Source organism: Macaca nemestrina, chromosome 6, assembly GCF_043159975.1.
Source record: "Macaca nemestrina isolate mMacNem1 chromosome 6, mMacNem.hap1, whole genome shotgun sequence".
NCBI classification, from domain to species: Eukaryota; Metazoa; Chordata; class Mammalia; order Primates; family Cercopithecidae; genus Macaca; species Macaca nemestrina.
This window is the reverse complement of record NC_092130.1, coordinates 3,803,582-3,823,601: the sequence shown is the minus strand read 5'-3', so window position 1 is coordinate 3,823,601 and position 20,020 is coordinate 3,803,582. Positions and strand designations below refer to the sequence as shown.

Here is a 20,020-nt window from a genome sequence, read left to right as displayed (position 1 = left end):
ACTGCCAACTGCATGGAAGCCTGGCTTGGAGGCTGTACTTAATAAGCTCTTCCTGCCCAAACTTTTCAGGCTCGCCTCTCCCCAGTCCCTCCTCTCACACCATGGTGGTACTTCCTCTGGCCTTCTCTCCCTGCCACCTTCCTGCCTTTTTTCAGGCTAGACCGCCTGCCTGGGATGCCCTCTCTTTTCCTTTCTGCCAATCCATTTCACTTTTCGGCCGTTTGAAGCTCTGTTCCTATCTCGCCTTTTACAGGAAGCTGCCTGTGGCATCTCCAGCTGTGCTGAATCCCCCATTTTTGAACGCAGAGCTAGATGCACCCCAGCCTTTACCTCATGCCATTTAATTTGCACACAGTCCTGTCACAATCTCTGTGTGTCTCACTCAGTAATTCCCCTGGCAGAAGGGGTTTGGCTTTTTTAAGCGTGCAGACGTCCAACCTTCACTGGCATATACAAGTATCCCAGCCTCATTTCGCAGATGAGGATCTGAGGCTCAAAGAGGTGAAGTGACTTGTCTGAGGCCACACAGTGAGACCACCTTTACCATCCCCACCCCAGGAAAGCGACCCTCCAGCCACAATCTAATCCTGTACTTTTAAGCCACCAAGCCTCTGACTGTGGCATTCTCCCTGCTTAATATGTCCTCAATATCTCCTACTTACTGGGTAAAATCCTGCTCATGCTTTGGGGCTAGCTCACGGACCACTCCCTTGGAGCCTTCCCTGCCCTGCCGGCTTGCTCTGGCATCCTCAGTCCATTAGGATTACCATCACATTGCATCATGAGAGCAGAAGGCCATCTCCATGTGACTGCTCCCCCTGCTCTCAGCAGGGCCCACAACACCCAGTCTAGGGCCTGGCTCACGCTGGGTGGCGGATGCCCAGGGATGGGGCTCTGGGTCTGCCTCTTGTCCTGCAGGACCAGGAAACCCCTGCCCTGTCCTGGCCCCAGGAAACCCTCAGTAAATCCCCAGTCACTTGAGTTTCCCCTCAGCGCCAGAGGCCAATAACACATCTCCCCCAACCTGAAAAACCTTCGTGGGTGATTGTGAAATCACTCTGGATTAAATGGGAAGGGAGGCACAATTTTCCCAGAATTTTCCAGTTTTTCAAATGAAGCCAGAAATCTGAACTTTTCTTTGAATCCCTCCTCAGGGTCACTGATGGATCTCAGGCTTTGGAACCCTGCTGTGGGGACATGGCCTGCACGCCTACAGTGCCAGCCGCATTCTCCTCACACCCCAAGCCCTCGAAGGCAGGTGTCGTTTACTTTCATCTCACAGAGAGGAAAGCGGTTCAGAGCCATGGAGGGGCCGACCCTCACCACAGAGCCCAGAAGTGTGAAACCTCAGATGGGAGTGGCCCATCTGCTCCGGCATCTGCTGTGAGGTTCCATGGGGGAAATGGGGGTCCTAGAGTCTTCCACAAGCTCTGGGCAAGTCCTATCCTGATCCTCTCCTCATCATGATCTAAGAGCTGGCCACCAGCATTGGCCCCATTTTACAGATGAGGTGAGAGGTGACAGGACTCACCCAGTGTCATGCAGCCATCAAGAGGCAAACCTGGGATCCCATTCTAATCTCACATTGTGTGGTCTGTGCAATAGGAATGACAACACAGAGGCCCCCGTGGTTGCTGAAGAACCAAATGCAGATGTCCCCAGGGAAAGGGGAGAACACAGAGGCTCAGGGACTAGTGGATGGCTCCAGATCAGGGTGCACAGGAGCCTGAGAGGGATCCAAAGTTTGATCCTTCCAGCGCAAAGCACTAGATGCCACATTCCGGCTTCCTCCCCCAGGCCTCCTCTGCAGAGGGGAGGGGCTTGGGCAGGCTGAGGCAGGAAGAGGACATGGCCATGTTTCCTGATGGGGCCCTGCCCGACCAGGGTTCTCACCTACCCCAGAGCCTGGACAACTGGCTGCATCTCTCCCTCAGAGTCAGAAAGTACCCCATTTCTTTCTTCCAAGGCCCCTCAAACCTCCCTCCAAAGAGGCAGGGCCCAGTCACCTTCCCAGGATGGAGCTGGCGGGACACAGAGACTGGGGTACCAGCCAGGGACACAGCACAGCCTGGCAGAGCCAGCTCAGGGCTCACACCTCCCAGATACCAGAGCATCAGATCAGGGTCCAGAGCCTCACACACCAGGGAGAGAGTAGACAAGGCCCCGCTAAGTCCTCTCCACTCAGGGCTGGCCTCAACACCCCTGGGCCCCGAGTTCTGGCTCCCTTGAGTGGCTGTGCAGATGGCGGCCAGGGCAGGCCGTCTGGAAAGATGCTCCAAGTCTGGGGCTCTGGCCCTCAGCGCTCAGGCTTCAGTTTTGAGACCTTGGGTAAGTTCTACGGCTCCTCTCCTCCTCAGTCTCTAGTCTGTAAAGTCGGGTGATCGATAATAACTAGGCCACTGGGGGAAAGGCCTACATTGAGGGGTGAGACAGAGCCCCTAAGGCCAGCCCGTCCTGCCTCTGCTTAGCCTGTGACCTTGGGGAAGTCAGTAAAGTCTGTGAGGCTGTTTGTCCAGGTGTTAAGCGGGGTGAAAGCATCCTCCTCGGTGGGTCAACAGAGGTTCTCTGTGTGTGTGCCGGTGGGCTGTACCTGCCGACTTTTCGGGTCTGGGTCTGCATTTGGAGGTATGCGCTGTGTGGGTGTGGCGTGGGGGCGTTCCCCTTTCTGACTCCTCCTCCGCACCCCGCAGCTCTCACTACTGGAACCCCCAGATTCTGCAAAGGGGGCAGGAACCGTCACCGCATTGTTCAATGATGAAAACCGAGGGCTGCAGGAGTGCGGTCCCTGGAAGACCCAGGAAGACGAGTCTTCCCGAATCCCCCACTGTCCCTCCATCTCACTCGTCCTCCTCCCCCTACTTCCCAGCCCCCGGCACCAGCTCGACTCGAGCTTAGTGGCTTTCAGGCAACAGAAGCTGTGTGACCTTGGGCAAGACACGGACCCTCTCCGGACCCCGCGGCGTTCCGACATCCAGAATGCAGTAAGGACGGCGCTGGAGTGCAGCGGTCTGTTCCCCGGACCTGAAGCCGCTCCAGGGCAGGGCTCTGGCCGCTCTGGCTCCCCGGCGGCTGGCACAGGGGGCGTCGGGGAAATGTCTAGGACAGACATGGCGAGGCCAAAGAACTGCAGCGTCTCCGGCTCGCGGTCCGTGACCCGCCGGAGGTGGCGGTCGGGACGTGCGCGGGGCGCAGGGCACGCGGGGGCTCGGAGTTCCCTGGGGCTCCCCGAGCTGGGGCGTTTGGACCTAGCGGACGGGGAGAAGAGCGGCACAGCTCCCGCTGCCGGGCCCGGGACTGCGAGCTCCCACCGTGCGGGCGCCGGCAGAGGCCTGGCGGGAAGCCCCCGCGTGCGCTCCTCCGCCGGCCCGCGGCCGCCCCCTACCGCCGCGTGCTCGCCGGCCCTGCGCCCGGGGCGCTCGGCGCAGGGTCCCGGCCCGGCGTTACCTGGGGCCGCGGCGGGGCTCCACCCCCTCCCGGCGGCCGGCGCGTCGCTCCCGCTGCAGCCCGGGCTCACGGTGCGGCTGCGGCCCGCGCGCCGCCTGCCGCGGCCCCTCTCCGGCCCCGTGCAGGGGAACCGTCCGCGGACCTCACCGCCCGGGCGCGCGGGGCCCACGCCGGCTGCGCAGCTTCCAGGACCCCCGCCCCGGCCCCTCGCGAATGGAGCTGCCTGGACCGCACCACGCGTGCGGGAGCGCGGGTGGCGCGGGCGGGGCGGAGCCTCTTTCGGCCGCGCCCGCCCAGCGTCAGTCGGCCAGGGGAGCGTAAGGGCGCGGCGCCTGGGGCCTGGCAGCCTCCTTGACCTTGGAGGAGTGACTTCGTTTCCTCGTCTGTGAAACGGGAAACAATACGACCCCGTGGTCGTTCAGAGAATCTTCGCTTCCCGGAGAGTGTGTCCCCTCCCCCAGCCCCGGTGGGCGCGGGGGTAGCTAATAGAGAGCTGCTCTGGGGTCAGCAGATCTTGGTTCCCCACTTTGGGCCATTCTCTGGCCTCAGTTTTCAAGTCTGCGGAATGGAAGTGATGATACTTTCTTCAGAAGGAGGATGGGAGACTCCAGTGACAAAAGACAAGGCGGCCGGCAGAGACGTGGGGAGGGATTACGCTCCCCGTAACCCCTGTGTCCCCATCGCTAGAGCCAACCTGGACCAGGGTATGGCCGGCACCTGCTCAGGCCGCGGGTCCCAGCCCCGGAGGGGAGCCCCACCGCCCCCGCCCCCTGGGCGCATTAGGCCAGCGAGGGCTGCACCCTGCCGCGGGCCGCGCTCTGGCTGGCGTGCAGGTGGTGGTAGTCCATGCAGACCGCGCCTCCTGCAGGCTGCCCAACCAGGTCGTCTTCTCAGCCCAGGTTTAGGTCCTCTGCGGAGGGCTGATTAGACGGTGGAGCGGCTGCCTCCCGGTCTACTTAATTTTTAAAGCTGCCGTTCGTTGACAGAACAGCCAACTAAAGGAGAGCTTTAGAGGGAATGAGTGCGCTGGAAGGAGGCTCTGGGGTGGGGAGAAGTTGGTCTCATGGGTCCCCAAGTTCGTTCTTTCTTTCCTTTCCTCCTCCCTCCCTCCCTTCTCTCTCTCTCTCTCTCCCCCCCCTCCCTCTCTCTCTCCCTCTCTCTCTCTCTCTCTCTCTCTCACTCCTTTTCTTTGCTTGCTTGCTTTCTCTGTCCTTTCTTTTTTTTGACGGAGTCTTACTTTGTCGCCCAGGCTGGAGTGCAGTGGCACGATCTCGGTTCACTGCAACCTCCGCCACCCGGTTCAAGCGATTCTCCTGTCTCAGCCTCCCGAGTACCTGGAATTACAGGTGCATGGCACCACGCCCAGCTAATTTTTTGTGTTTTAGTAGAGACGGGGTTTCACCATGTTGGCCAGGCTAGTCTTGAACTCCTGACCTCGTGATCCGCCCGCCTCAGCCTCCCAAAGTGCTGGGATTACAGGAGTGAGCCACCGTGCCCAGCCCCCAAGTTCTTTCTAGGGTGGAAGGCTGTGAGTCTGTGACATCACGGGGATATTCTTGGGTTGGTTATTTGTAAGAGCAATGAAGGGACTTTGTACCCTTCAGAGTGCAGCTTCTGGGCAGGACTGGGGAGTTGAGGGATTGAATGCATTCACACCAGAGAGTCCCCCTCAGCCCAGACTCTGCAGATCCTCTCTGAGGCTGTGCACTAGGTGGGCGTCAGAGATATTGCAGGTGAAGAAATGGCGGCTCAGAGGGAAGGAGACACTTGCCCAGCTCCGGGGCAAGCTAACACTTGATTTCGACTTGACAAATTTCTCAGTATGTAGTGGGTGCGCATAGCAAAGACAGGTAATGAGAACTTTTCCTTTTCTTTTTTTTTGGGGGGGGGTAGGGGACAGAGTCTCACTCTGTCACCCAGGCAGGAGTGTAGTGGTGCAATCTTGGCTCACTGCAACCTCACCCCACCCCACCCCCAGGTTCAAGCAATTCTTGTGCCTCAGCCTCCTGAGCAGCTGGCACTACAGGTGCGTGCCACCACACTGGGCTAGTTTTTGTATTTTTAGTAGAGACGGGGTTTCATGTTTCACCATGTTGGCCAGGCTGGTCTTGGACTCCTGGCCTGAAGTGATCCGCCCACCTCAGTCTCCCAAAAGTGCTGGGATTACAGGCGTGAGCCACTGCGCCCGGCTGAGAAGTTTTTCTGATTAAAAAAATTTTTTAAGGCACACACTTCAGACAGTGACTGTGAAGGAACCCTGATGTGTATCTAAACTGTTGCCTCATGTACATCACCCCATTACTTACCCTGTGCTAAGTGCTGTCATGCATTACATCATTACTCCTTAGAGGAGGCCTATGAGGTGGAGTCTGCATTAGGCCTCTTTTCAACAAGGACACCAATAATGTGGGAGATGATGTACCTTGCCCAAGCCCCCAGCAGGTAAGTGGTGGGGGGGATTAGGACCCAGGTCACCTGAGTCCATATCCTGGGCTCTTAGCCCCACTCTGCCTGGCTGCCTGCTGTTCCATGAAGCCAACCCTGGACCTAGACCTGGACCTGGATTGTCACAGCCCAGATCCCCGTGTGCTTCCCAGGCTGCCTTGTGGCAGGTGGATGGTGCCCCTTGAGATGGGCAGGGCACCATCTGGCCACACATCTTGATGGGTCCAAAGGTCTGGGCAGGCCAGGACACACCTCTGGCAGCCAGAGCAGTGACTCGGAGCTGTCGGCCTCAGCCGTAAGGGCAGGGAGGGAGGGCAGGGGCTTGGATTGGGGTCTGCCCTATTTGGGGCACAGCAGAGTGACCAAGCTGACTCCCATGGTCTGAGGCAGAGTGGGGAGCCTGGAGCCTTGGGTGGGGTCACCTGCCTCGCCTCTTACCAGTTAAGCCACCAGTGATGACTAGTGCCTACTTCCTTCAGAAAGGAATCTGATGGCTGTGGCAGGAAAGTCAAGGGCAAGAATCGTTGCACAGACGTGCTAATATCCCGGTTCTGCCACCTTCTGTAATCTTGGGTGGTGATCTAACCTGTCCAGGTGTCTCTTTTCCCATCTGTAATAGGGGAAAAAAAATCATCCCTGGAGTTACTGGCAGGATTAAATGAGGTGATATTAGTAGTAATAATGCAATGGTCGCCACCATGCCACCATGAAAACTAACATTCATCGAGACCTTACTGTGTTGGGCACTGTGCCTGGGACTTTCAATGCGTGATTTCATTACATCCTCACCACCACCTTCCCAGGTAGGCATCATGGATTACCTGCAATTTCCAGATAAGGAAACAGTCTTAGAGGGGTTATGTAACTTGCCCTGCCAAAATTGAACCCATTTGTGAGTATATAGTAGGTAAACAAAAATAATAAAAATAAAATAAAAAATTGTAGCCGAGCACAGTGGCTCACGCCTGTAATCCCAGCACCTTGGAAGGCCGACATGGGTGGATCACCTGAGGTCAGGAGTTCAAAACCAGCCTGGCCAAAATGGTGAAACCCCATCTCTACTAAAAATACAAAAAATTAGCCAGGCACGGTGGCGCATGCCTGTAATCCCAGCTACTCTAGAGGCAGAGGCAGGAGAATTGCTTGAACTCAGGAGGCAGAGGTTGCAGTGAGCCAAGATTGCGCCATTGCACTCCAGCCTGGGCAACAAGAGTGAAACTACGTCTCAAAAAAAAAAAAAAAAAAATTGAACACAGCTGTCTGCCCCAGGAGGAGCCTGGTCTCTTAACCCCTGCATTGTAATAGTCATATCAAGTGCTACCTAGTGTCTGCAGCCTCCTTTCCTCAGAAACACTTCTCAAAAAGAGGAAAAGTCTCTTGGCTATCAAAACTCAGAACTGCATCATAGCTCATAGCTCCCAGAACCTGCTATATGCAAAGTAGTTTTTTTTTTTTTTTTTTTTTTAGACGGAGTCTTGCTCTGTCACCCAGACTGGTGTGCAGTGGCACGATCTTGGCTCACTGCAACCTCTGCCTCCCGGGTTCAAGCGATTCTCCTGCCTCAGCCTCCTGAGTAGCTGAGATTACAGGCACCTGCCACCGTGCATGGCTAATTTTTGTATTTTTAGTAGCAACAGGGTTTCACCATTTTGGCCAGGCTGGTCTCGAACTCCTGACCTGGTGATCCACCCACCTCAGCCTCCCAAAGTGCTGGGATTACAGGCATGAGCCACCATGCCCAGCCTATGCAAATGTTTTAAAATGAATGGATGCTGGACTTAATGGATCTCAATTCCCTTTTTGCTTTGCCTGCTGGGAAGCTCAGAACCTGATTCATGACCCACCTATACAATTACCCAGAACTTGAAGGCAAATATATATATAATTCCTTTATTTTTTGACAGACAAGATCTCGTTATGTTGTCTGGGCTGGAGTGCAGTAGCTATTCATAGGCACAATCTCACTACTGAGCAGCACCTGAGTTTTGACCTGCTCCGTTTCTGACCTGGGCTGGTTCACCCCTTCTGAGGCAACCTAGTGGTCCTCCGCTCCTTGGGGTTCACCATATTAGTGCTGAATTTAGTGTGGACACCCTGTCAACATAGTGCACTACAGCAGAGAAATCCTGGCCTCAAGCCATCCTCCTGCTGCAGCCTCCCAAGTAGCTGGGACTACAGGTGCACACCACTGCCCCCAGCTCAAGACAAGTATTTTGTGGCCTCGATTCAGGCATAGATTACCCTTGTTTTTCTCACTTGGCTTCCCTTCATCTGGGCTTCTTCTCTTTTTTCTGCTCATGGCATATATATTTTGTTAATATGTTTTACATTTGGAGAGTTGGGAAATAAACTATTAAAACGCCTGACTATAGCAACTGCCTGATACACAGTCATACATCCCTTAACAACGGGACACCTTCTGGGAAATGTGTCATCGGGCAATTTCGTCGTTGTGTGAACATCATACAGTGACTTACACAAACCTAGATGGTACCATTTACTACACACCTAGGCTGTATGCCACCAGCTGTCCTCCTGGGCTGCTAACCTGTGCAGCCTGGGACTGAACCAGACACTGCAGGCAACTGTAACGCAGTGGTAAGTATTTGTGCATCTAAAAACAGAAAAGGTGCAGTGAAATACGGTATTATACTCTCAAGGGACCACTATTGTATGTGTGGTTCGTCGTTGATCAAAACACAGATATATGGTGCATGACTATGTATCTATTGTGAATTAGACATGTCCTCTGCCCACAAGAAGAGAGCCACCCAATGGTGATGACCCAGTGTTGTGCCTTAAAAAAGTTGTGCCCAGGGTCGCCTTTCTGTGTCAACTGTGATGGCTGAGCCAAAGAGAGGATAAGGAGGACTTGTGACTGAGTCCCTGCGGGAGGCCACCACATCGGACAGCGCTTAAAGCCAGCCTGGGAGCCGGGCTCCGTGGCTCATCCCTGTAATCCCAGCACTTTGGAAGGCTGAGGCAGGTGGATCGCCTGAGGTCAGGAGTTCGAAACCAGCCTGGCCAACATGGTGAAACCCTGTTTCTATTAAAAATACAAAAAATTAGCCGGGTGTAGAGGCACATGCCTATAATCTCAGTTGCTCGGGAGGCTGAGGCAGGAGAATCACTTGAACCCGGGAGGCAGAGGTTGCAGTGAGCCGAGATTGTGCCACTGCACTCCAGCCTGGGCGACAGAGTGAGACTGTCTCAAAAATAAATAAATAAAAGGCAGCCTGGGGGTGGATGAAGCCCCTGGGGACGGGTAGATGCCTTTGGAGGGACTCAGTGCGGGGTCGGGTCAGTGTCAATAGGCTGGAAAGTGGGTTGTCCAGGCTCAGGTAGCCCCCACTCCTCCATGAGAACCTCACAGGGAATGGTCTGGCCACGCAGTGTTTGATTGTAACACTGTTTCACCACTTCCCTCTCCCGACTTAACCCCCTACTTTTCCACAGATCTCCTGTCACTGAAGACTTGTAGCAGGCAGGGGACGGGGGCTCTGGCATCACCTTCTATCACCGTCCCGCCTCCAGCCTGCCCCAGGGCTGGGCCTTGTTCCCAGGTCCTCCGGGCTCAGGGTTGGTCAGGCCCCTTCTCCTGTGGTGTGGGCCTCCAGCCCCAGGAGCACCAGGAGCTCTGGCGCTTTGGTCTCTTCCTCCTGTCCGGGGCTCCCAGCTCTACTCAGTGCCCCATTAGGAGTCAGCCCGCTCCTGGGAGGTGTGGTCTCTGGCAGGGTTAATAATTGCTCAGTGGAGGTGGAGATGGTGCCAAAGTCTGCTGGCCACATAGCTGCGGGCCGCAGAAGGTGCTCAGCTGTGCCCCGGCACCTGTCTGGTGCCTGCCTGCCACCTCCGTGGCGAAGGGGACACAGGTAGGGACCGTCCAGCCCATCGGGAGTCTCTGGGCCAGAGATATTTGGTGGGGGTTGGGGGAGGTCCCTAGAGCCAAGGCAAGCTTGGGGGTCTTTAAAGTCTCCCCTGAAGCTGGGCAGGGGAGGTCCCACGCTGGATGGGGCAGACCCGGCTGGAGTCCCAGCCTGCTGTGAGGCCTGTTTCTTTGGTAAATGTGGGATAATAATACCTCCTTCCCTGGGGGCTGATGGCCCCCTTCCCATCCAAGTCCTCGCAGGATGATTCTTCGCAGGATAGAAGGGAGGCAGGTGCCCCTGGGAAATGAGGGAACTGGCCTGGCCCCTTCACAGGATGCTTGGGGGTTGAGGAGGGGAAGCTGACCTGGGCTCTTACCCCAGCTGCTCTGTTCACATCCCAGCTCCACCCTGACCTTGGTGGGCTACTTCACTCTTCTGGGCCTCCGTTTCCTCATTTATCAAATGGAGATGAGAAGAGTTCCAGAAAGGGCCTGAAGAGCCCTGAGGTGAAGGTGGGCATGTGGCCCGTGACTGAGCCCAGTGCCACCTCAGCCAGTACTAGGAAGTGTCAGGCAGGGACTGACCCAGGCCGGCTCCGGCTCTGCCCAGTCTGGGCCCTGCACATCTCTCTGCCCTGGTAGAGGAGGTGGGGACCCAGCTGACAGTCGGCGCCACGCTGCATCCCTCAGGCAGGCGTGTGCTGGGTTGGGTACCAGGCACAAGGCAGGGTCCCAGTGAGCACTGAGGTCCCATTGATGGAAACAGGTCATGGCCCGTGTGTAGACTCCATGATTTTTATCCTCACTCCATTTCTCAGCAGGGGAAACTGAGGCCTGGAGAGGGGAGAGGGCTTGCCTGGAGTTGCATGACAAATATGTGAAATGCTGGCATCTGAACCCAGGGCCGTTTGACTCTGTATGTGTCTGCTGGGCCAGGTGGCCTGGGCCATAGGCACTGGGAAGGCCTGTGGCGGGGAGCTGGTGTTCAGGTTCCACATCCTTGCTCCGCGCACCCAGGTTCAGCTGGAGTCCGCTCTGTGGGTGCAGGCATGGCCTCCTGGATCAACGGAGCCCAGACCAAGGCTTGCCCAGGGACCCCTGGATTTGAAGGCAACCTGGGTCTAACCTGCTGCCCCTGGCTCACCCATCTCTGGGCATCTGTGAGCCTTGGTTTCCTTGGAATAATAGGATAGGATAATTCCTGCTTGGGAACAGCTGTGAGAAGTCAATGAAAAAGCAGAAGTGAAAGTGCATGGCGAGCTGGCCATAGCGGTGGTGGTGCTGGGGGAGCTCTGTAGCATCGTGGCTGATTGCACCCCGGGGGCTCCCCGCACTGAAGGAGTACCCACCTCCCCACCCTGACCCTCCTGGAGGCCCTGGGAAGTCCGGGTATCCTCACTCCCAGTGGTTCCCAATTCTAGAAAATCTTGGCACCGTGGACTGCTCTGAGATGCGGCTGAAGCCCCCTCCTAGCCAAGGCTGAAGAGCTGGCACCTCCTGGGCCAGGTGGGACTAGTGAGGGTTCCTGGAGACTACACATCTCATGGTGTGGGGGCCAGAGTCTCCCTGATTCTCCTGTGTCCTTTTCCCTAAGCACTTTCTTTTTGAGACGGACTCTCACTCTGTCTCCCAGGCTGCAGTGCAATGGCGCTATCTTGGCTCACTGCAACCTCTGCCTCCCTGGTTCAAGGGATTCTCCTGCCTCAGTCTCCTGAGTAGCTAGCATTACAGGCACATACCACCACACCCAGCTAATGTGTGTGTGTGTGTGTGTGTCTGTGTGTGTCTGTGTGTGTGTGTGTGACGCAGTCTCGCTTGTCGCCCAGGCTCGAGTGCAGTGGCGCGATCTCAGTTCACTGCAACCTCTGCCTCTTCGGTTCAAGTGATTCTTCTGCCTCAGCCTCCTGAGTAGCTGCGATTACAGGTGTGCATCACGATGCCTGGCTAATTGTTGTATTTTTAGTAGAGACGGGGTTTCACTATGTTGGTCAGGCTGGTTCAGACGTTTTCTGAGAGGCCGGAAAGAACAGGAGTGGCCAGAGGGCTTGGGAACAAAGAAGCAGTAATTTCTGGAATGTAGGTGACCCCCATTTTAATTTATTTTATTTTATTTTTATTTTTTGAGACAAGGTCTTGCTCTGTCGCCCAGGCTGGAGTGCAGTGGCGTGATCTTGGCTCCCTGCAAGCTCCGCCTCCCAGGTTCACGCCATTCTCCTGCCTCAGCCTCCCGAGTAGCTGGCACTACAGGCACCCACCACAACGCCTGGCTAATTTTTTTTTCTTTTTCTTTTCTTTTTTCTTTTTATTTTTTTGTATTTTTAGTAGAGACAGGGTTTCACCGTGTTAGCCAGGATGGTCTCGATCTCCTGACCTTGTGATCTGCCCACCTCAGCCTCCCAAGGTGCTGGGAGCTCCCAAGGTGGCGTGAGCCACTGGCCCAGCCAATAGTTCCCTTTTTTTTTTTTTTTTTTTTTTTGAGAGGGAATCTTGCTCTGTCGCCCAGGCTGGAGTGCAGTGGCCCGATCTCAGCTCACTGCAAGCTCCGCCTCCCGGGTTTAGGCCATTCTCCTACCTCAGCCTCCTGAGTAGCTGGGACTACAGGCGCCCGCCACCACGCCAGGCTAATTTTTTGTATTTTTAGTAGAGACGGGGTTTCACTGTGTTAGCCAGGATGGTCTCAATCTCCTGACCTCGTGATCTGCCCGCCTCGGCCTCCCAAAGTGCTGGGATTACAGGCGTGAGCCACCGTGCCCGGCCAGTTCCCATTTTTTAAAAGAGCAAACAGAGAAAAGAGCCCGGGGACGTGGTTGTGCAGTGACTGGGGCCTCGTTTCACACCCATGCATCAGCCTGAGGCTGCTCCAGCAGGGAGAAGTGGGTGTCTGTCCGCAAGTCCCAGCCCAGGGGCAACTCCATTCACTCCTTTTCCATTTTGCCCCTTGCTCCTGCCCCTTGCTGGGGTACCAGGAAATTAGGAGCCTAGAGGGGGGGCCACCAACTGCCTGAACACAGCTCCATAGCTGACCTGGGCCTTACAGAACGGAGAGAATTTGCACATAGGCAGAAGGCAAAGAAAGGCATTCTGGGCAGAGGGAACGGTTTAGACAAATGAAGGAGGAAGGAAAATGCAGGGTGTGGACCGAGACCAGGAGCATTCAACACCACTGAACCTCAGAGTGGGAGAGAGCAGCTCGTGTGGAAAGCAAGACCCAGGAACTTAAAGGACCTCGCCCGCCAGGCTGTGGGGGCCTTCCCCAGCCCACACAGACACTGGGCCTTTCCCCAGGTGTCTGAATCCAGAGACGGATGCTCTGGACTGTAGAACACCAGCCTCACCATGATCATGAGGAGGCAGGACTGCGAGAAACCCAGGGCCAACCCCAGCAGCGCAGGAGGCAGGCGAGGCAGGGATGAGGCAAGAAAGAGCGCTGGCCTGGGAGGCAGACAGGGTGGCACCCCTGCTCTGCCTCTGACACCCTGGGAGCTGCTGGGCAGGAACCCCTGGCCTCCCGCGCTCATGTCAGTGTGCATAAAGGGGATCGATAAATCCAGCTCTTCCTTCCAGGGGGCGGCGGGGCCCACATGCGGGGGCAAGACTGCGCGTGCGTCACGCAGATGCGAAGGGGTGTCGCTGTTGCTCTGAGTGAGGGTCCACAGGCTTCTCGAGACCCTCCGTCCTGCCCTATGAAATGGGGAGAGGAGAGTTGGGAGACACTTCCATGAGGGAGGAGTGTGGCGAGTATGGGGAAGGGGCTGTAGGGACAGGCCCCTTGGGGACTGGGTGAAGGTCCTGGTTCGGGCTGTTCTCTCTCAACGTCACATGTCTGTGGGCTCAGCGTGGCTTGTGGGAAAATCGGGCAGCTCAAGAAGGAAAACCCAGGAGCCTAGAAAAGAGAGAAGGCACAGGCCTGGCTTGGGTTCTGGTCCCATTACTGGCTGGGCCACGCCCTTTCCCCTCTTGGACCTCAGTTTGCTGAGGATTAAATGGTAATGGGGGCAAAGTGCTAGCCTCAGCACGCGGCCCTTCCTTGCTGGTTCCCATTTGCCTCTGGGATTGGGAGGAGGGACCCTGAGGGCAGGAATCTGCTGTCCTGCAAGCTGGACCCAGGGGAACTTTGTAATGATGATGAATCCACCTTGACGCCTGCTGGCTGCACACCTGCTGACTAATTGTCCTGTGGCAGTTGACTCATTTCTGAAGGATAGAACATGAGAGAAAAAAGTGATGAGGGAATTAGGTCCCAGATTACAGCCTCAGAGGGATGCCAGGGCTGCATGCATCCAGCCCCTGGCTGTTCCTCACACCACAGACGCCTGTAGACTAGCATTACCACTAATGCGCAGCTCACCTGCATCTCCACCGCCAGCCCGCCACCACCACCATCTCCCTCCCACAACTGTCACCTCCACCTGCGTCTCCACCTTCATCAGCACACACGTCATCAGCACGTCCATCCCCACTTACCACCACCAGTGCCACCCCTACCCCCGAGGGATCCCTATCCTGATATTGGACCCTGCCTCCATGACCACCTCAGCCACTGCCCTTGACTCCAGCGCTAACCTGTCGCCCTCCAGGGCATAGCTGTAGCCACATCTCTGTCCCTGTCTCACTGAGGATTGTGGCTCAGCACTGCTGGGTATTCTGAGGATTGAGAACTTACTAATTCCCCTGAGCAGAGGGGCACAACTGTATTTATCAGTCTGGCTGAGTGCAGCCCTGCCGTCCAGCATGTGGGCTGTCCCCAGCTGTCATCTCCGGGGTTCTTGGCAAGCCAGCATTTTCCATAGCAACTTCCCAAGGTTCCCCTGGCTAGAGTCACATGGAAGGTAGCATCAGAAAGAGCCCCAGGGCCCCTCCACACATAGCCCTGGCCCTGCCCATTTAGCTCTGACCTCTGCAAGCAGTCTCAGACCCCAGGGAGCGTGGACAGTCACCAGGGAGGGAGGAAGCTGTTTCTATGGTGATTGCAGTGGGAGGAGCAGGCATAAGGTGAGGACAACCCCATAGAAGGAAGAAGGTTTGCATTTGCTGGGCGCCTATTGTGTGCCAGGCGCTGAGGTGGCACATTCTTATTCCCACTCATCCCCGCTGCCCACCCTCATCACTTAGTGGGGTTATTATTCTCACAGGGGAGGGAACACTTAGAGAAGGGCAGTGAACTGCCCAACGAAGCTCTGCTGCTTCTTGACTCTAAACTCAAGCCAGCCTCTTCACCTCTCTGAGCTTCGTTTTCCCCATCTGTGAAGTGGGTAGAATGGTACCAGTCTAGAAGGGTTTTTGTTTTGTTGTTTTTGTTTTGTTTTGTTTTGTTATTTTTGGAGACAGTGTCTTGCTCTGTCTCCCAGGCTGGCGTGCAGTGGCACGATCTCTGCTCACCACAACCTCCACCTCCCGGGTTCATGCCATTCTCCTGCCTCAGCCTCCTGAGGATCACAGGCGCCCGCCACCTCACCTGGCTAGTTACTGTATTTTTAGTAGAGACGGGGTTTCACCATGTTGGCCAGGCTGGTCTTGAACTCCTGACCTCATGATCCGCCCGCCTCGGCCTCCCAAAGTGCTGGGATTACAGGCATGAGCCACCACATGCGGCCTCCAGGGGTTTTTGTGAGCATTACATTAGCGCCCGGCTCAAGTTCTGGCAGGCGGGAGGTGCTTCCTCCATGGGTCTCTTGCTATTCAGTGCCGTAATGTTTAACAGTTGTTGAACATCCCACCCAGGGCTTGTCCACATCTTTCTTCATCATTGCCTGTGTTTCATGTTATGGTCACTTCCAGCTTCCCATGATTATAAATAATCACTCCTGGTGAACAACTTTCTGCAGAAAGAGCTTCTTATTTTATGTTAGTTGGATGAGTAGGTCAACAGGGTGAACACTTTGAAGCTTTGGGGTCCACATCTGAACTGGGGTTTTCTCTTCTTGCTAGGGCCCTGGGGCCACGGGAGGGCTGCCTCCTTCTCCCTGCCTCAGGGAGAGGCGAGGGCCTTGGGGTTGGAGAGCGGCTGTGATTCCCACTCGCTTTCAGCTGTGAGGGCCCCAGCAGCACACTCCCAGCAAGAGCCCGTCTGCTCGTCTGCAAAATGAGTTGCTGTGAAGATGAAATTCTGTGAATCCCAAATATTCTACCTCCAAACTACAGCCCTGCTCTTGCCTCTTCTCTCCAGCCCTGCTGCCCCCGGTTCAGCCCGGCAACACACAGCAGCCAGAAAGATCTTAAGAGGAAATTAGTCCCTGCCACTCCCCTGCTTAAAACTCTGAAATGGACCAGGTGCGCTGGGTGGCTCATGCCTGTAATCCCAGCACTTCCGGAGGCCAAGGTGGATGGATCACCTGAGGTCAGGAGTTTGAGATCAACCTGGCCAACATGGAAAAAACCCCGTCTCTACAAAAAATACAAAAATTAGCTAGGTGTGGTGGCACACGCCTGTAATCTCAGCTACTCGGGAGGCTGAGGCAGCAGACGCACTTGAACCCGGGAGGCAGAGGTTGCAGTGAGCCTAGATTGCCCCACTGCACTCCAGCCTGGGAGACAGAGCGAGACTCCGTCTCAAAACAAACAAACAAAAACCCTCTGAAATGACCTTCTGTTTTCTTGTTTTCTGTTTTTCTTAGAATAAAATGAAACATCCTTCCTGTGTTTCACAGGGTGGAGCATGCTCTGGCCCTGAAAAATTTCTGAATCTGCCTCCCTCCCGTCATTCTCCACCTGTCTCCCTGCAACCCAGCCATAGGGACCTTCTCTGAACTCCTGGAATATACCTGGTTCTTCCCTGGCCCAGGCCATCTCTCATATTGTTTGTGCTACTTGGGACTCTCCCATAACAGTGCTCACCTTATCACAGCAATATGGGTATTTAATTTTAAAAAAAATCAAATAGGCCAGTCACGGTGGCTCACACCTGTAATCCCAGCACTTTAGGAGGCCGAGATGGGAAGATCGCTTGAGCCCAGGAGTTTGAGGCTGCAGTGAGCCAGGATAGCGCCATTGCACTCCAGAATGGGTGACAGAGCAAGAACGTGTCTCAAAAAACACCTAACAGGCTGGTCCAAGTGCAGTGGTGTTTACAGCTAATTTATCACAACCTGTTGCAGATCGCTTTATTCCTTCTCCACTCAGACTGCTTCACTTGACTAGCCTTAAAAACAAACAAACAAAAACATCAAACAATACAACAAGGTTTATAACAAAAGCCGGCCTTTTCCCGACCCACACCCAACGTCCCCAGTATCCACTCTCTAGAAGCAACTGCTTTCACCTCCTTTGCCCCTCCCCTCCCTCCCTCCCTCCCTCTCTCTCTCTTGCTCTCTTTCTTTCTTTCTTTTCTTTTTCATTTTGGACAGTCTTGCTCTGTCACCACCTAGGCTGGAGTGCAGTGGTGCGATCTCAGCTTACTGCAGCCTCTGCCTCCCAGGTTCAAGCGATTCTTGTGCCTCAGCCTCCTGAATAGCTGGGACTACAGGCACATGCCACCACACCTGGTTAATTTTTGTATTTTTTGTAGAGACGGGGTCTCACCATGTTGGCTAGGCTGGTCTTGAACTCCTGACCTCAGGTGATCCGCCTGCCTCGGCTTCCCAAAATGCTGGGATTACAGGCATGAGCCACCATGTCCAGCCCTTCCTTTCTTCCTTCCTTTCCCTTTTTTTTTTTTTTTTTTTTTAGCAATGGGGTCTTGCTCTGTTGCCCAGGCTGGAGTGCAGTGGTGAGGTCTTGGCTCACTGCAGCCTCAAACTGCTGGGCTCAAGCAGTTCTCCCACCTCAGCCTCACGAGTAGCTAGGACCACAGGCGTGCACCACCGCACCTGGCCTGTTATTTAACAATATTTTGCTGTTTTGCTTTTTTTTTTTTTTTTTTTATATAGGGTCTCACTCTGTCGCCCAGGCTGGAGTGCAGTGGTGCATTCATGGCTCACTGCAGCCTCAAGCTTCCGGGCTCAAGTAATCCTCCCACCTCAGCCTCCCAAGTAGCTGGGACTACAGGCATGTGCCACCATGCTGGCCTAATTTTTGTATTTTTTGCAGAGACGGGTTTTTGCCATGTAGGCCAGGCTGGTCTCAAACTCCTGAGCTCAAGTCATCCATCTGCCTTGGCCTCCTAAGTGCTGGGATTATAGGCGTGAGCCACTGTGCCCGGCCTCATAATTTTTAAGACATTATCTGTTTATTTCTTGTTTATTATCACCTTCTTAGATTTTTTTTTTTTTTGAGATAGGGTCTTGCTCTGTCACCCAGTCTGGAGTGTAATGACAAAATCTCGGCTCACTGCAACCTCGACCTCCTAGGCTAAGTCATTATCTGTTGATTTCTTTTTCTTTCTTTCTTTCTTTTTTTAAATTTTGAAACAAGTCTTGCTCTGTTACCCAGGCTAGAGTGCAGTGGCGTGATCTTGGCTCACTGCAACCTCTGCCTCCCAGGTTCAAGCGATTCTCCTGCCTCAGCCTCTCAAATAGCTGGGGTTACAAGTGCCTGCCACTGTGCCTGGCTAATTTTTGTATTTTTTGTAGACATGGGGTTTTGCCATGTTAGCCAGGCTGGTCTCAAACTCCAGACCTTGTGATCCACCTGCCTCGGCCTCCCAAAGTGCTAGGATTACAGGTGTGAACCACTGCGCCCAGCCTATCTGTTAATTTCTTAAAGTGAAAGATGAGGATTTTATTATCTTACAGCCCAACACAGTTTCCCAGTGCGTACAGTAAGACTGTGGTCCATCGACCATGGGAACAGTCCCAGCTAAGCCACTGGCGAATGATGTTCCTGGATTCTTTCTAGTACAGCTTTCCTTTCCTGCATGGTCACTGGTTTTGCTTGCTTAGTTTTCTTTCTTTCTTTTTTTTTTTTTTTTTTGAGATGGAGTCTCGCTCTGTCACCCAGGCTGGAGTGCAGTGGCGCCATCTCGGCTCAGTGAAAGCTCCGCCTCCCAGGTTCACACCATTCTCCTGCCTCAGCCTCCCGAGTAGCTGGGACTACAGGTGCCCAACACCAAGCCCGGCTAATTTTTTTGTATTTTTAGTAGAGATGGGATTTCACCATGTTAGCCAGGAGGGTCTCCATCTCCTCACCTTGTGATCCACCCGCCTTAGCCTCCCAAAGTTCTGGGATTACAGGCGTGAGACACCGTGCCCGGCTGCTCGCTTAGTTTTTTATATGGTATCACAAGTTCATCACTTCGCCCTAGCCAGAGGTGTAAATCTCCTCGAAATGTTCACGCCATCAGTTCTATTTCCATGTGTGTAGACAGCCCTCGAAAGCTCGCTGAGCCCTTCCTCCCATCGGGACCCGCTGTGGTCTCAGTGCCCCTTTCCCTCTCTTCTGTGTTGATCTCTCTGTTTCCTTTATCTTGGCTTACTCCCTTCATAGAATGGATTATGTTCTCCAGTAGCTTCCCAAGAAAAGATGCAGAAGAGGTAGCATTTTTCACTTTGCATGTCTAAAAATGTTTTTATTTTGCTCTCATATGTGACTGATAATTTTGGTGGGTGTGGAATTCTAGGTTGGAGATTATTTGTCTTCAGTATTTTGCAGGCGTCGTGTTCTAGTTATTTACTGCTGCTTGATAGAATGCCCCAAAACTTAGTGGCTTAAACAACAATTTATTATTATATTTCCTGATTCTATAGGATGAGAGTTGGGAGAGGGCATACCAGGAATTGCTCAACTCTGTTCCATGGTGTCTGGGGCCTCAGCTGGGGGTATGTGAAAGATTAGGGGTTGGACAGTGGGGACTGGCTGGACATCTTGCTCTCCCTCAATGCACAGGCCTCTCAACGTGGGTAGCCTGGGCTTCCTTATAACATGGCGGCCTCAGGGTAGTTGAACTTCTAACAAGGTATCTCCAGGTTCCAAGAGCAAAGTGGCCCAAGAGGCCCAGGTGTCAGCTGCAAAGCTTCTGAATGCTGCATTTCTACCACATTCTGTTGATCAAGCAAGTCACTAAGGCCAGCTCAGATTCAACAGGAGGGGATTAGACTCCACTACTCAATAGAAGGAATGTCAAAGAATTTGTGACACCATTAATCTCCCACACACAGCTCCATTAACTCCAGGATTGTTATCGAAAAGCCCATAACCTTCTGATTCTGGGTGTTTGTATGTCACTTGTTTTCCTCTGCAGAAGATTTCAGGGTCTTGTCTTTGTCCCTAGTACTCTGAAAACGCTTTGGCTTGGGTTTTCTCTTCCTTCCTTTCTAAAATTTGTTCTTGGAATTCTTTCAGTCTGGAAATGTGTTATTCACTTCTACAAAATCTATTGTTTGTCCTCAT

At 54.2% G+C, this 20,020-nt stretch overlaps 1 protein-coding gene across 2 annotated transcripts in view; it reads left to right on the top strand.

The window, feature by feature from the left end:
- Nucleotides 1-9,688: 9,688 nt before the first annotated feature.
- Nucleotides 9,689-20,020, top strand: part of LOC105480959 (cadherin related family member 2) — a 47,106-nt gene continuing 36,774 nt past the window's right edge. The window contains exon 1 of one of the 2 annotated variants that reach the window (XM_071098057.1): nucleotides 9,689-9,761. The gene's annotated coding sequence lies outside the window, so the exon portion shown is untranslated. The remainder of the gene's footprint in view (nucleotides 9,762-20,020) is intronic. The other variant, XM_071098055.1, reaches the window with a different exon arrangement.